Source organism: Hippopotamus amphibius, chromosome X (genome assembly GCF_030028045.1).
Source record: "Hippopotamus amphibius kiboko isolate mHipAmp2 chromosome X, mHipAmp2.hap2, whole genome shotgun sequence".
Lineage (NCBI taxonomy): Eukaryota > Metazoa > Chordata > Mammalia > Artiodactyla > Hippopotamidae > Hippopotamus > Hippopotamus amphibius.
The window spans coordinates 53,483,986-53,501,038 of NC_080203.1; positions in this window are offsets into that span (position 1 = coordinate 53,483,986).

The window sequence follows — 17,053 nt, forward strand, 5'->3', positions numbered from 1 at the left end:
TTCTGCCACCAGGGAAGTCCCTCACCTCCCACACCTTTAGGGTACCATACAGAGAGGAAGTTGTTTCTTTCTTAAGCCCAATATGTTGTGTGGCCTCCCTGCTGACCTTACCATTTAACTGTCAATTAAGAGGCATTTGGCAGTCTTGAATCTGAAGCTAGGAGGGTGAGAATATTCTGAAAGAGAAAGAGTACCTATATAAAGCACAGATCACTACCCTGCCATTACAAGTTATATTGAAGTTTAAACCAGACTAGTTTGTCTTAGGTTGGGTAGTAGGATACATACTTTGAAGCAAGTTTGAGAGTAAAGCTTGAAAATGAGAAGAACTGAAATGTTAATGGCCACAAGAAAATAAGCAGCTTAAAGTGAATGCAAAATTATGGAATTTACCCATGATTTTATCAAGATACCTGATACCTAGTAGGATAGTGAGATTCAATTTGGTACACTTGGAGTAGTCACTGGAAAAATAATAAAACTCCACTTTGTGTTTAAGCTTCAAAACATCAAGCAAATTGAGGAGCTCAAATCCTGGTTACATTAATATTATTTATCTGTACTTTGTCTATTGGTCAACACCAAATAACTGAAATTAATAGTTCATATAATCATAACAAACTCTGTTTCATGGACATATAATCTGTCTTGTTTTATTTACTTTCTTGTACTCTTTTTTCAGGAATATCTACCAGTATTTCTAATTTTCATGTATTTTTGGATTTTACCTTATCAGTAAATTGTTCTAATGTCTCAAGCATATTATCTCTTCTATGGGATCTGCTTTGTTTACAGATAATTTCCTTTTGGGACACTGTCTTCCCCCTCTGTACTGAATCAGTTGATATCTAAGCCTACAGCACTTTCCTGGATTAAATCTGCTGATTCCTGGATTCTTATATTCTCCTTTCTTGGTTTACTCCCTGGTGTTTCAGAAACATCCTCAAGTCTCTTCTCAAGAAGTTTGCAAGAGGTAACTGTTCTGAGTTCTGACATGGCTGCATTCTTCTATTTTCCTTGGTATTTTAAGTATAGCATTGTAAGATTAAAAAATAATTTTTCCTAAGATCTTTGAAGGAACTCCTTTACATTCTTCTAGCATCCAGTGTTGATTATGCAAAGTAGAAATATAGGCCTCTTGCATTCCTTTTGTGGATTCTATGAAGATATCTTTGCCAGAGAACTGCATATTGCACAATTCCTTGATGCATAAGATGGATACATACTGTATCCATGTATATTTGATAGATTCTGTATCCCTGTATGAATCCCCTATAATATCTACTTTAGCACAGTCATGACAGCAGGTAACATAAACATAGATCAAACAAACTATTCTTAATTTCTTGCCTTATATATGAAAAGACACTTTTTTGAACTATGATACCTCTTAATGATCTTGTCTTTTGTGATGAAATGATTAAATGTATGTCTCAACATTCCACATTAATTTGGTGAATTTTTAAACATTTTCTTTTACACTTATCAATGATTATAACTTCTTATAAACACGTGATAGCCATGAGCCAATGTAAAAATAGAACTCAGAAGCTTCAATCTCAAGATCATTATTTCAATGCTACTACTTCTGCTAAAATAGTTAAATTTATACACAAATACATGCAGATTAACTATGAAACTGGTTAGAACATGTAGAAAATACCAACTCTTTTATAACATAAATTAATGAGTCATTAAACAGAAGAGGGAAGAGAACAATCTAAATGATATAAAACAAGGGTCAGTAAACTGTAGCCTTAGCGCCATATTCAGCTCATTGTTTATTTTGGTTAATAAAATTTATTTGGAACATAATCAAATCCATGTGTTTGTTTATTGCCTTTGATGGCTTTTGTATTATGACACCAGTGTTAAGTGGTTGTGACAGAGAGTCGACAGCCTGCAAAGCATAAAATATTTATGATCTGGCATTTTATAGAAAAGTTTCCTGAATCCTGATCTAGAATAATAGATAAATTTTTCACTTCCTAAGCTATATGCATTACTAGACAGAAATATTTAGATATCAGAGTATAGTATAAGGTTAGTGCTGCCAGCAATCCTGTGACTGACAGCAGGAAGAGGCTCCTTTATGATCAGAAGGTATTCTTGCTCTGACATTTTTGAAAGTCAGTAAGTCCTGATTTACATAAAATTATCATTACATTCATACTGAGGTTGAAGTCATTGATGGTATTAATATGAATGCTAAAAATATACCTAAAACAGTTACATTTCTAGCATTACTAAGTATGCTATTAATTACTTGCATGCCAAGAAATCCTAAATCAATGGGAAGGATGGTCAATGTCATTAACATGAAAAATATTGAAGTGTTATGAAAGTTGTCAGTAGAGTAAATTATTAAAGTGGCATACATGACAACTGTGGGAATTAGAAAAGCAGCACAGTACTTCTTATCCTGATTCACAGGTGTACATAAGAATATTTTCCTCCAACCTGCATAGTAGTTCAGTTATATATTCACTTTCCCTGCACATACAGCTGTGTTTTAAGATTAAAATTAGATAAGTTAATTAAAGATAATATTTGATACAAGCTGAATTTCAGATTCAAGTGATGATTTTGTTGGATTCATCAGAGCCTGAAACATTATAAATTCTTTCTACCTTGCCTCATTATGTACTACAGAAGGAAGTTCTAGGCACGCCACTCTTGTTTGTTTGAAAGGATCAGAAAACTGAGCCAGACTTGTTTCAAATTAAACTTCAAGCCAGGTGCACATCACCTCCTTTTGATGTTTTTTTTTTTCTTCTGCAAAAACACACAGAACTCTGGTTTGATTATGCTCTCTGCTTGTGATTGCAATTGCAAGGAGGGTATTGGGTACAATTTGATCTGATCAGGACAACAATATAAAGGAGTATAAATCAGTTTCAGTATAAAACAAAAGTTCAGAAATTGTTTTCCTTTTAACATTTCCTTCCATGTTATTTGCATGGATTTTGAGGTTATTTGGTAATAAAATCTAAATCAGAGTGGGATCTAATTCTCACAGACAAGGCTACTTGTCCGGGACAATTTCTTTCATCATGACAAAAACTAGCATTTTGAAACTGAGCTCTAAATATATATAGGGAAGGTATGAAAATGATTTGAGGACTGAGATATTTTTGTTTATGCTTTTATGTGCTAATTAAGTCTCTTCCTTAACAAAAGTTTTAAGTCTGTTAAATCTGATTAAATTGATGGGTAGTGACACACACACACACACACACACACACACTTGTCAGACTAAGATAGAACAAAAAATACACTATGAAATCTTTATGCATTTAGAAGTTTAGACCATTGATTCATTCAGCAATTATTTAATGAGGCTATATCAGAACAGCCCAGCTCTACCTCTCACTAGCTGTGTGTACTGAGCTAAGTATTTTATTCTAAATCTCCATTTCCTCATCAATAAAATGGAGAAAAATAATATTTAAACAATTTTTTGTAGGAACTCCCATGAAATAACATGGCACATAGTAGGAACTATCAGTTTAGTGGGTAAGACATATATCTAAATACATAATTATAATGCAAAATTATCATTTCTTGGTGGTATTGATACAATATTAATATATAGGTTCTGACACCTTCATAGATGGTCTTGGCGACCATGTGGATAGCTCTCTCAAGAAACATGCTTCACAATTGCTTTATCTCTTAAATCCTATTCCACTTCAGTCTCTATACTTATGGCCACACTTCAGCCCTCTTAAGACTCAAAATTATTCCACTTTTAAAATATTAAATTCTAATATTCAAACATGTGATAAATTCATCTTTTTCTAGGTCATCTTGCTTCTCTTACACACTTTTCTTATTTGCCTCATTGACATTTCCTTGGACACTGCATTCTCCTCCAGTAAACATATTATCTCATTCTTTTCTATGAGGACTAAACTTTGGAAAAAAGCAGGCTTGTAGCAGGAGCAGGAGAAGCTGTGTTGAGATGGTGGAAGTGGTCTACGCTGGTTGCACAAGATAATAAAGTTCACAGAAAATGTGTTTGCTTTATGTTATCACCATGCACCCAGCAATTCCAAGCAATGTCAGGGGTAAAATACTCTTCTTTGAACCAGTTGTTGTTGATGTAATTTCTAAACTATGGTGGCAGTTGATACTGAGTTTTGATAACAAATATGTAAGTGCTGCTTCAAGAAATAAATCTCTCTACAGGGAGATACCCCGTGTCAAAATCTAATTATATCAAAAACACCAAGAAAACAGGAAGAAAAGCCTGAGAAAGCTTTTCCCCCTTGGTATTTTAAATTGAAGTTGAGTTTCATTTGAAGATTTCCTGAGTCTCCTTCTTTCTTAGGGACACAAGTGTCCCAACATCCTTTGAGAGACTTGCCATTAAGCAGGGCCTGTTGATGATCTTCTATCTCTCTGTCATATGGAGTAGGTGTCATACCAACTCTGGTGTTTTTATTTTTATTTGACATACTGCCAGATACTCCACTGGGAAAGAATTTAATGAATGTACAACAGAAGACAAATCAGATGGCTCAACTCCGTCACTCACTATTTGTGTGGTGGTCACTACTTACTACTTTTTCTTATTTTCCATCTATTCACTCCTGTATCCACATCAATTGCTTTTCTGCTTCAATAGCTCTACTGAATCTGACTTTTCCACAGTCATCAATGAATGGTCTCTTAGTTAATAAATTATCAGGGGTCTCTTATCAGAGGTCTATAGTAATTACTATTTTAAATTTTCCTTCTTTTCTTAAGTGTAAGATGATTCTCTTTCCAATGTCCCGATCTTTTACAATATCTACAAGTGTTTTGAGATGAACAGGGAAGGATTGAGCATTGCTAATAATATGTGGACTTTGCGTTGCTTCTAGAATCATGTCTCTGGTTTTGTAAAGACCGAAATTGAATAAGACAAGAAGAGCTGTTTTTAATTTCTGAAAGAATTAGATTTCAGCTTGAATAACATCAAAAGGTTGATCTGCGCGGTCAAACACATTATCTTCAATTTATTTGCTTATATCAGAGAAGATTTCCAACTAAGATGGAAATCAGAAGATTCCTATGTTCTAGATTTAGAGTTGTGTATCTTTGGAATGTCTTAATAAATCTTTCCATAAAAGTGTCAGTATGTTTTCTTTCCCTCTTATTACCTAGTTTCAGTTTACCTTTGGAGAGAAGGTATCAAAAAGTTCCCATCAGCTTACAATTTAGCCAACTTCTGACCATAGCACTCTCTTAAAAAATCATGTCAAGTATTTAAATGAAAGTTATACCTATTGAATAACTCAAAACCAAATCCAAAACTTAACCATGGATACAAGAAGCATCCCCCAAGAGAATACAAAATGTGCAGCCCTTCTAAGTTCCAGAAACTGCTCCAAAGATAGCTAAAAGAAAATTAGGCCATTCCATTTGGGAGCTGGCAGTGGTTGGTAGGATATTAATTGAAATGGGAAACCATTCACATTTCTGTCTAGCCACATTTTGGGGGCCACCAATATGACAACTGGTCACCTGCACACACAATCTCTGACAAACTGTGCACACTGACAGGTGGATAGCCAAGTCTTCAGAATACAAAACAAGACACAAACAGGAAAGCAATAGCTGTCCCTGGAAGGGACAATAACCAAATAGGTACACCCCCAAAACATACTTTAACTAGAGTCATGATCCAAAAACCTTATTTTTTAAAATGTTTTTCTTCTGATAATTTGAATTTGCAAAGAAAGTGGCTCCTACCACTTTTGCTAAACTGGACTCCACATGCAGAGATCCAAGAGACTAATGTGGTATAAATTTTCCAGTTTGGCAGAGTGGGGGAAGAGGGTAAGTATGAAAAATAGGTAAATCCTCAGTTTTTATAATTAGAGATTAATAGTTGTCTTACATTTGAAACATAAAGTGGTATAATATGTTATCTAAATAAATTATATGAAAGAGTCAAAGTATGAATATTAGGTACTTTAAGCAGTAGGAAATGGAGGTGTGAATGAGCAAACTATTGTTTTTCTTAATAAGCTTGGTTAATCACTTGAATTTTAAATCTATATGCTTCTGTAATTTTTACTGATGAAAACCCCAGTCATTTAAATTTTAAATGCAAAAAATGTGCTTATAATAATAAGAAATAGAGTGCATTTTCATCATTTTGAAATTATCCAGGCATATTTTATGCATATATGCAGTTAGAAAGCACTTAGACACTCAAATAGAAATAGTTTTAAATTGTCATTATTATGAAGCTAATTTTTCCCAAATTATTTTATTTATTTTTATTAAAAACAAACACACCAGAAACCACATAAAATGAAGTGAAACTGAATAATTCAACTAATGTTATGTTATCATGTCATATACTATTTCTTAAGAGGGCATCTAAATTTAAGAAAAATTATGAGTAGCAGTAAAATGATGGAATTGTTATTTTTCTTTTAAATTATTTATTTTAATTTTAAGAACAGCTGACAACCAACTCTGAAAGAGTAAAAGTAATCTAACAAGCAGTATTTTTTTTCATAGCTCCATTCCTAAACTCTTTATTGACTGATTGAGGCACTTGCAAATAAGAGTCTAATGTTTGGAAGCCTTCTTCTTTGCCCTGAAGCAAGCATAGATATTCTTGACTGCACAAGAACTTTCAACTGCACTTGATATAAAAATAATCCATTTTAGAGATCAGTAAGTAATGCTGAAATTCTTTGAATGACAATGTTGGGGAGGAACAAGATGTAGGGCAACTCTATTTTATTAAAGATCCTTTAGTCTTCCTTCTCCATAAGATCACCATTGATAAACTCTTGTGAATGAGATTTTAGATATCCAACAATCCTAGGTTAAGTTCTGCCTGACATCTCCATGTTGGCTCTCAAATTGGCATAATTTTTCTATCACTCTCAGTGTGGTCTTACAGTAATAATGATCTTTAAAAAATGACATGCAGAGCTGTTCAGAGTTGCTTGTGCTTATTTAGAACATTCTTATGTTAGGTGACACCTTGACTTATACTGAATTTATTTTTCCTTGTATACATTTTTCCCCATGCATTACCAAATTCTTAAAAGGGAGTTAGAGGAAGAGAGAATGGAGTATAACTTTTAATATGACAGCATCTATTTTTTGAGCATGATGCAAATATTATGCAATTAAATAGTAGTGATGGTTGCCCAATATTGTGAACATGCTATAAACCACTCAATTGTACACTTTAAAGGGATTATAAATGAAACAAACTAGTCACGGAAGAAAAATTACTGCATGATTACACTAGTATGAAGTATCTAAAACAGTCAAACTGCTAGAAGCAGAGAGTATAATGGTGGTTGACAGGGACTGGGGGGAGGGGTAAATGGGCAGTTGCTATGCAACAGGTATAAAATCTCAATTATGCAAGATGAATAAGTTCTAGAGGTCTGCTGCACAACATCATGTCTATAGTTAACAATATTATATTATACATTTAAAAATGTGTTAAGAAAGTAGATCTCATCTTAAGGGTTCTTACCACAATAAAATAAGTAAATGCTATGGTATGAGATTTATATCTTAATTTAGGAAAATATTGAGAATTTTACTCTAATATAATAAATTTACAGTATGATTTGTAGGTGCATTAGTGTCATTACTTAAATTTAGAAGGATAATGGGAAGTTCAAAAACTTCTCTTAAGAATTTTATCAGATGTATCTGCATATACATATATATATGATGAAAACATATATAGGTTTGAAATTTGGGATATTATTCATAAATACTAGTGGTCAAAAAGAAATTGATGACTTTCATTCAGTAAAATAATGTATATTTTTCTTTCTTTTGGGGGGTTAACTTTTTACCAAATTTCTTGGTACTATATAAACATATTTTTTACCATATTTATTAGTACTATGTATAGAAAAATTATCCTAAATTTTAGGAAAGCTCATTGTCCACATCGCCTCTGAAGCCATCTCAAAGGAGAACAGGTTTGACATATGTCAAAGGCAAAATGAAACACAAAAATATATATTGTAATACGGTGTAGAAGGTTTTGCATGTGGAGCAAGAGTCAAAATTTTGCATTCTGGGTTATCTCATCTCTCTTTTCAATTTCTTTCTAGTAGACTTTTTGCCAATTTAAATACCAGTGAATAAAACAAGTGATGAAAACAGAGCCAAAGGGAGCCACCCCCAATATCTAAAGGCTTTATATGATCCTCTGATAGGGTTTCTGCCAACAAAATAAGTTGAGTCCTTGGGCATCAAGTTTAGCTCACTAGAACAGTGGATAGCATGCAATCAGGTCTGAAGCTCATGGATTATTTGCCTGAAGTATCATCTATGGATATATTACTTGAAAACCTTGTGAAGTCAGCAGCAGATATTTAAGCAGCTGCTCAGGATTTGCATGTCTTCGATGCATTTAATATGATTAACATTACGGCTACATAAAAATAGATTCCTTCTCTCTCACCATAGAGCCCATAGAACAGTAATACAGTGTTTTCTTGGTGAGTTTGATAATCTTTATTGTCAGTGAAACATAATGAATTTTACTACATTGGTAACAACATTAAAATATATAAAGAATTTTAAGTTGTATATGTGTATGTGTGTGTGTCTGTATCTGTGTGTCTGTATGGAGTTGGGGGATTCCTATTTTTCCAAAACTCAAACATGATCTCTTGTGGAGAAGTCAGAATAAGAAGTCGCACTTCACTTTTCTCTTTGGCACAGGCAAATTTTCTAAAGTTTGGAGCTTAATTTTACTTTAAGTTTGTCAAGCATATTAGATATTCTTGATGGTACTTTTACCTCTATAGCAAGCCATTACCAATCAAAAGAGGTAAGACACAAATATGCATTACCAGTTAAACAATCTAAATATATTTTTACCCAAGTGATTGCACTTTTAAATCACTTCCAAAAAAGAGGGAGAGACTAATACAAAAGGCTTGACGCTAGAAATAGCTATAGATACAGGTCCAAGAGGAAACTGAACACAAGACCAGAAAGATGAGAAGGACAAAACCGTCAGGAAGTTCTAGTGCGTAAGTGGATTGATGCAGAACAAGGAAAGCTTTGGGCAACTAAAGACACTAGACTCAAAAAAAGTAATGAAGGGAATATTAAACACGGAAGACTTTTTTTTTTTTTTTTTTTACTGGAGTTCTTCTTGGCTTACAGATTTGCCTGTGTTTAATTATTGAATATTCCAAGCATAGTTTCTGGAGAATGTGAAAAAGAATAACATTTAGAATATTAGTAGCAGTTTTTAAAATCAAGATACTCACTTGTTTCATGAGGGTTGGTTCTTTCTAATCCTGATTTTAACATCCTTCATAAGTATGAACTTCACTTTTTATAGATATTTTTGCCTGTGAAAATATACAGTAATTTCTATATTGGACAGTGGATTTTTTTTTCCATTTCATTACTACATCATCTATAACCTAAAATATGTTTTATTTTTGCTGGCATAGTTCATTCCACCACCAATCACTTTCTAATCATAAACAACAGGAAACAAGTAAATATGTAAATTTGCCATGGAATATTGGAAAAAATGTTAGAATGTAACAAGGTAGAAGAAGCATAGTATGATTTGCATTTGAAGAGTATAAGTTTGTAAAAGGAAAGCCATGGTTAAGGCAGCAGGACAATTAACCTAATTACAATCACAATAGCTAGAATTTTTTTCTAAATAATCTTTTTATTGATGAAAAATGAAGAATATATAATTTCATTGATTCATCACAGTATGCATCATATTATGACAGTTGCCTATTTAAGTATTCATAGTTTTAAAAAACATAATTTCAAAGACATCCAAACCCTTCCAAAATCTAATTCTGTCTGTTTCTAAAGTTAATATGAAGCTTAAGCTTAATCTTCTGAAATTTAAAATGTTTCATTAGATTTCAAGAACATGTATAATGAATTTTACAACTGGTATTGATTATAAACCAACAACAATCTTAATGCAGCACTTTATGTATAATATTATTTTTATTCCTAAATATTATAAAACACTCTACACATATTTTCACCAATACTTATAATAATGAAGTCATTTATGGAAATCAAAAGAAAAATAGAAACAAATAGTAAAGTCATGCTTTTAATTTTCTTCACTGAAGTTCTTTCTTGTGGGTAAGAAAATAATAGAACTCACATATTTCCAAGAGCCCCGAACTGCTTTTCTAGTGAAATTTTGCATGATTTCAAGGATATATACTTCATGATAATCAAAAGGACAGACTGAGGCTTTTATTAAGAATGTACTATTAGCAGCCTGATTTATGTCAATGGGTCCAAAATTAAAACACTGGGCAAGGAAGAACAAAGGAAAGAGAGGAATGAATAGAGATGAATAGAATATCATAAGGTAAGACAGAAATATGCCTGTGAAACATTGATCACACATGCATTACTCCTCATCAGAGATATTTTAAAGTTGTTGCTTTTCTAAATATGAACAAAACCCCCAATTTTTTCTCTTAATTTTAATGCTTATAATCCAAAAAAATTAGTATTAGGCAGCTTTAAGTTTTAAGTAAACACAAGACATTTAATCCTTTGAAAATTGCAATTGTTATACTTTATTTTTTTGAGCTCTTTATTGGAATATAATTGCTTTACACTGTTGAGCCAGTTTTTGATGTACAACAAAGTGAAAGGTCTGTATTTATACATATATCCCCATATGCCCTCCCTCCCGTGACTTCCTCCCACCCTCCCTATCCCAGCCCTCTAAGTCATCACCCATCATCAAGTTGCTCTCCCTATGTTATGCTGCAACTTCCCACTAGCTATCTATTTTACATTTGGTAGTGTATGTATGTCAGTGCTATTCTCTCACTTCATCCCAGCATCCCGTTCGGCCCCTGCCCACCCCCTGTCCTCAAGTTCATTCTCTACATCTGCATCTTTATTCTTGCCCTGTCACTGGGTTCATCAGTACCTTTTTTTTTAGATTCCATATATATGAGTTAGCATACGCTATTTGTTTTTCTCTTTCTGGCTTACTTCACTCTGTATGACAGGCTCTAGGTCCATCCACCTCACTACAAATAACTCAATTCCATTCCTTTTTATGGCTGAGTAATATTCCATTGTATATATATGCCACATCTTCTTTATCCATTCATCTCTTGATGGGCATTTAGGTTGCTTCCATGTCCTGGCTATTGTAAATAGTGCTGTAATGAACATTGTGGTACATGTTTCTTTTTGGATTATGGTTTTCTCAGGGTGTATGCCCAGCAGTGGGATTGCTGGGTCATATGGGAGTTCTATTTTTAGTTTTTAAAGGAACTTCCATACTATTTTCCATAGTGGCTGTACCAATTTTCATTCCCACCAGCAGTGCAAGAGGATTCCATTTTCTCCACATCCTCTCCAGCTAAATTTACCCCTAAAACAATTACAGAAAGAAGAAAAAAACCCAAAGTGAGCAGAAGGAAAGGTATAAAGATCAGATCAGAAATAAATGAAAAAAAAAAATGAAGGAAACAATAGCAAAGGTCAGTAAAACTAAAAGCTGGTTCTTTGAGAAGATAAAGAAAATTGGTAAACCGTTAGCCAGACTCATCAGGAAAAAAAGGGAGAAGATGCAAGTCAACAGAATTAGAAATGAAAAAGAAGTAACAACCGCCACTGCAGAAATACAAAAGATCATGAGAGACTACTACAAGCAACTATATGCCAATAAATTGGATAACCTGGAAGAAATGGATAAATTCTTAGAAAAGTGCAATCTTGCAAGACTGAACCAGGAAGAAACAGAAAATATGAACAGACCAATCACAAATACTGAAATTGAGACTGTGATTAAAAATCTCCCAACAATCGTCTTTTGATTGATTTTTAGCAGGATTTTTATATTGTTTCCCCTGTATTCTAGATACTAATAGTACTTTTTTTTAACACTGTTATAAATATCTTCTCTCTATATGTTGGCCATCTTTTCACATTTTTAGGTTGTCTTTTGATGGTCAAAATATCTTAATTATGTAGCACCCAAATTTATTTTGCATTTATTTTATAGTTAGTTCTTTTCACTTGCTTAAGAAATTCTTCCCTATCCTGATATCTTAAAATATTCCTTTATATTTTATTTTAAGGGCTTTATAATTTGGTTTCTTTTTAACCTTAGATCTTGAATGTTTCTGGAATTGATGTGAATTAGAGATGTATACTTTTTCCATATAGATAACCAATAATCTTAGCATAATCATTCAACTAGTTTCTTCTTTATCAACTGTTGTTTAATGTCACTTCTGTAATATATAAGAATCCATAAATTTGTTGTTTCTTTTTATTCTCCATATTCTTTTTGATTTGGAAGTGTGTCTATCCTTGCATAAGTAATGTTCTGATTTAATCACTTTTAGGTTTTTAATAAGCCTTGATATTTGGTAGGATACATATCCTTATGTAATTATTGTATTTCAGTAGTTTCACAGCAACTTTTGGTCCTTTGCACTTCCATGTACTCTGTATAATCAACTTATGAAATTCCAGAAAATTCCTGCAGTGATTTATTGAGGTATAATTGGTATACAAAAATGTACATAATTAATGCATACAATTTGATGAGTCTGGACATTTGTGTACACCCATATGGTCATTGTCCATAATAAAGATAATAAATATATCCTTCACCCTCAAAAGTAGAAGCATTCCAATTTCTCTACAACATTGTCAACACTTGCCATCTTTAGTGATTTTTTTTTTTAAATAAAAATCATCCTAGCAGGTGGGACATGATATCTCACTGTGGTTTTGATTTGCACTTCCCCAGGAATTAGTGATGTTGAGCAACTTATTCATATACCTGTTGCCCACTTGTATGTGTTTGGAAAATGTTTATTCAGGTCTTTGCTCATTTGTTAATAGGGTTATTTTTTTTAGGCTCTTTATTGGAATATAATTGCTTTACATTCTTGTACCAGTTTTTGAGGTACACCAAAGTCAATCAGCTATATTTATACACATATCCCCATATACACATAATCCCTCCCTTGACTTGCCCCCACCCTCCCTGTCCCAGCCCTCTAAGGCATCACCCATCATCGAGTTGAACTCCCTTTGTTATACAGCAACTTCCCACTGGCTATCTACTTTACACTTGGTAGTATATATATGTCTATGCTACTCTCTCACTTCTTCTCAGCATCCCCTTCGCCCCCTGTTCCCCAATCCCATGTCCTCCAGTCCATTCTCTGCATCTGCATCCTTATTCTTGTCTTGTCATTGGGTTCATCAGTACCATTTTTCTTTTCTTTTTTTTTAGATTCCATATATATGAGTTAGCTTACAATATTTGTTTTTCTCTTTCTGGCCTACTTCACTCTGTAGGACAGACTCCAGGTCTATCCACCTCATTACATATAGCTCCATCTCATTCCTTTTTATAGCTGAGTAATATTCCATTGTGTGTGTATATATATATATATATCACATCTTCTTTATCCATTCATTTGTTGATGGGCCTTTAGTTTGCTTCCATGTCCTGGCTATTGTAAATAGTGCTGCAATAAACATTACAGTACATGTTTCTTTTTGGATTATGGTTTTCTCTGGGTTTATGCCCAGGAGAGGGATTACTGGATCATATGGTAGTTCTATTTGTAGTTTTTTAAGGAACCTCCAAACTGTTTTCCACAGTGGCTTTACCAACTTTCATTCCCACCAACAGTGCAGGAGAGTTCCCTTTTCTCCACACCTTCTCCAACATTTGTTGTTTCCAGATTTTGTGATGATGACCATTTTGATTGGTGTGAGGTGATACCTCACTGTGGCTTTGACTTGCATTGCTCTGATGATTAGTGATGTTGAGCATTTTTTTCATGTGTTTGTTGGCCATCTGAATGTCTTCTTTGGAGGAATGTCTATTTAGGTCTTCCACCCATTTGTGGATTGGGTTATTTGCTTTTTTGGTATGAAGCTGCATGAGCTACTTGTATATTTTGGAGATTAATCCTTTGTCCATTGCTTCATTGGCAAGTATTTTCTCCCATTCTGAGGGTTGCCTTCTTGTCTTGTTTATGATTTCTTTCACTGTGCAAAAGCTTCTCAGTTTCATTAGGTCCCATTTGTTTATTTTTGAGTTTATTCCCATGATTCTAGGAGGTGGGTCCAAAAGGATCTTGCTTTGATGTATGTCATAGAGTGTTCTACCTATATTTTCCCCTAGAAGTTTTAGAGTGTCTGGCTTTATATTTACGTCTTTATTCCATTTGGAGTTTATTTTTGTGTATGGTGTTAGGAAGTGTTCTAACTTCATTCCTTTACATGTTGCTGTCCAATTGTCCGAGCACCACTTATTGAAGAGGCTGTCTTTTTACCATTATATATTCTTGCCTCCTTTGTCAAAGATAAGGTGCCCATGTGTGCTTGGGTTTACCTCTGAGTTCTCTATTCTGTTCCACTGATCTTCCTTTCTATTTTTGTGCCAGTACCATACTGTCTTGATCACTGTGGCCTTGTAGAATAGTTTGAAGTCAGGAAGCCTAATTCCACCAACTCCATCTTTCCCTCTCAAGGTTGTTTTGGCTATTTGGGGTCTTTTGCATTTCCATACAAATCGTAAGAATTCTTGTGCTAGTTCTGTGAAAAATGCCATTGGTAATTTGATCGGGATTGCATTGAATCTGTAAATTGCTTTGGGTAGTACAGTCATTTTCACTATGTTGATTCTTCCAATCCAAAACCATAGTATGTGCCTCCATCTGTTTGTATCGTCCTTGATTTCTTTCATCAGTGTCTTATAGTTTTCTGCATACAGGTCTTTTTATTTTTCTATTAGGTATAAGAAATTCCTTATATATTTTGAAAATTAACCCTTCATCAGTTATATTGTTTGCAAATATTTTCTCCCATTCTGTAGGTTGCCAATTCACTTTGTTGATGATTTCCTTTGCTGTGAAGATTTTAGTTTGATGCAATCCCACTTATATATTTTTGCTTTTGTTGCCTGTTCTTATGATGTTGTAGCCAAGAAATCATTGCCAAGATCAATGTCAAAACACTTTTCCCTTATATTTTCTTCTAGGAGTTTACAGTTTCAGATATCATGTTCAAATATTTAATATATTTAAGATTATTTTGTATATTATAAAAGATAAGGATTCAATTTCATTCTTTTGCATGTAAATATCCACCTTTTCCAACACTATTTGTTGATGAGACTATTTTTTCTCCATTGTGTATTCTTGGCACACTTGCAGAAGATCAAATGTTCATGGGTTTATTTATTTTCATGCCAGTAATATGTTGTTTTGGTAACTGTAGCTTTGTAATACATTTTGAAACCAGAAAGTGTGATGTCTCCAGCTTTGTTCTCTTGCTTAAAAATTGCTTTGGTTATTTGGTGTCTTTTGGGGTCCATATTAATTTTAGAATTGCTTTTTATATTTCTATAAAAATGCCTTTGGAATTATGATAGGAATTGTATTAAATCTGTAGATCACTTTGGGTAATATGGACATTTTCACAATATTAAGTCTTCCAATCCATGAACACAGGATATCTTCCCATTTATTTGTCTTTTAATCTCTTTCATCAGGCTTTTATGATTTTCATTGTATACATTTTTCACCTCTTTGATCAAGATTATTCTTAAGAATTTTAGTCTTTTCAATGCTATTGTAAATGAGATTGTTTTCTTAAATTTCTTTTTGGGTAGTTTGTTGTTGGTGTATAGAAATGAAACTGATTTTGGCATGTTGATTTTGCATACTGCAACGTTATTGGATTTGTTTATTCTAACATGTTTTTTCTGGAGTCTTTAGGGTTTTATAGATGTGAGATCATGTCATCTGCAAACAAAGATCATTTTACTGATTTCTTTCTTATTTGGCTGCCTTTCATTTCTTTTTTGTGCCCCGTTAACATAGCTAGGACTTTCAATACTATGTTGAATAGTAGTGGTGAGGTAGGCATCCTTGCCTTGGTCCAGATTATAAAGAATTTTAAGTTTTTAAATATTGAGTAATATATTAGCTGAGGGTTTACTTTAGATTTTGTTTTTTAGAGCAGTTTTAGATTTACAACAAAATTGAGAAGGAGGTACAGAAATTTCCCATATACTCCCCTGTTTCCGCATGTGCAAAGCCTCACATATTTCACATCACCCACTAAAATGGTACATTATTTACAAGGATAAATTACTGACACTTCATAATCACTCAAAATCCATAGTTTACCCTAAAGTTCACTCTTATGTTATACATTCTATAAGCTTGACAAATGTATAGTGACATTTATCCATCATAACATCATACAAAGTATTTTCACTGCCCTAAAAATCCTATCTTCTACCCCCATTCATCTCTTTCCTAACATACACCCCTGGCAACTCTTGATATTTTTATTTTCTCCATAGTTTACCTTTTCCAGAATGTCACATGGTTGGAAACATACAGTATGTAGCCTTTTCAGGTTGAATTTTTTTCACTTAGTAATACGCATTTATAATTCCTCCTCATCTATTCATGGCTTGATAGCTTATTTATTTTTAGTGCTGAATAATACGCCAATGTCTGGTTATACCACAGTTTATCCATTCACGTATTGAAATACATCTTGGTTGCTTCCAAGTTTTGACAATTATGAATAAGATAGCATTCAAGAAGAGTTGCTGATTTTTTGGTCTGTTCAGCTTTTTACTTATTGTTAGAATGCAGTGGGGACTTTTAAGCTCCTTATATGTGGAATCAGAAACCAAAGTTCTCACTGTGCACTTTTCTTATATGGGCTTTATTGTGTTGTGGTAAGTTCCTTGTATGATCAATCTGTTGAGAATTTTTTTTTTATCATAGACATGTTTTAAACTTTGTCAAATGCTTTCTCTGCATCTATTAATATGATCATGTGATTTTTTCTTCACTCCATTAATGCAGTATATCACATAGATTGACTTATGTATATTGAACCAGCCTTGCACCCTAGGAATAAATCTCACTCGGTCATGGTGCTTCATCCTTTTAATTGGTTGTTGAATTCTGCTTGCTAATATTTTATTGATAATTTTTACATCCATATTTATTGGTTTGTAGTTTTATTTTCTTGT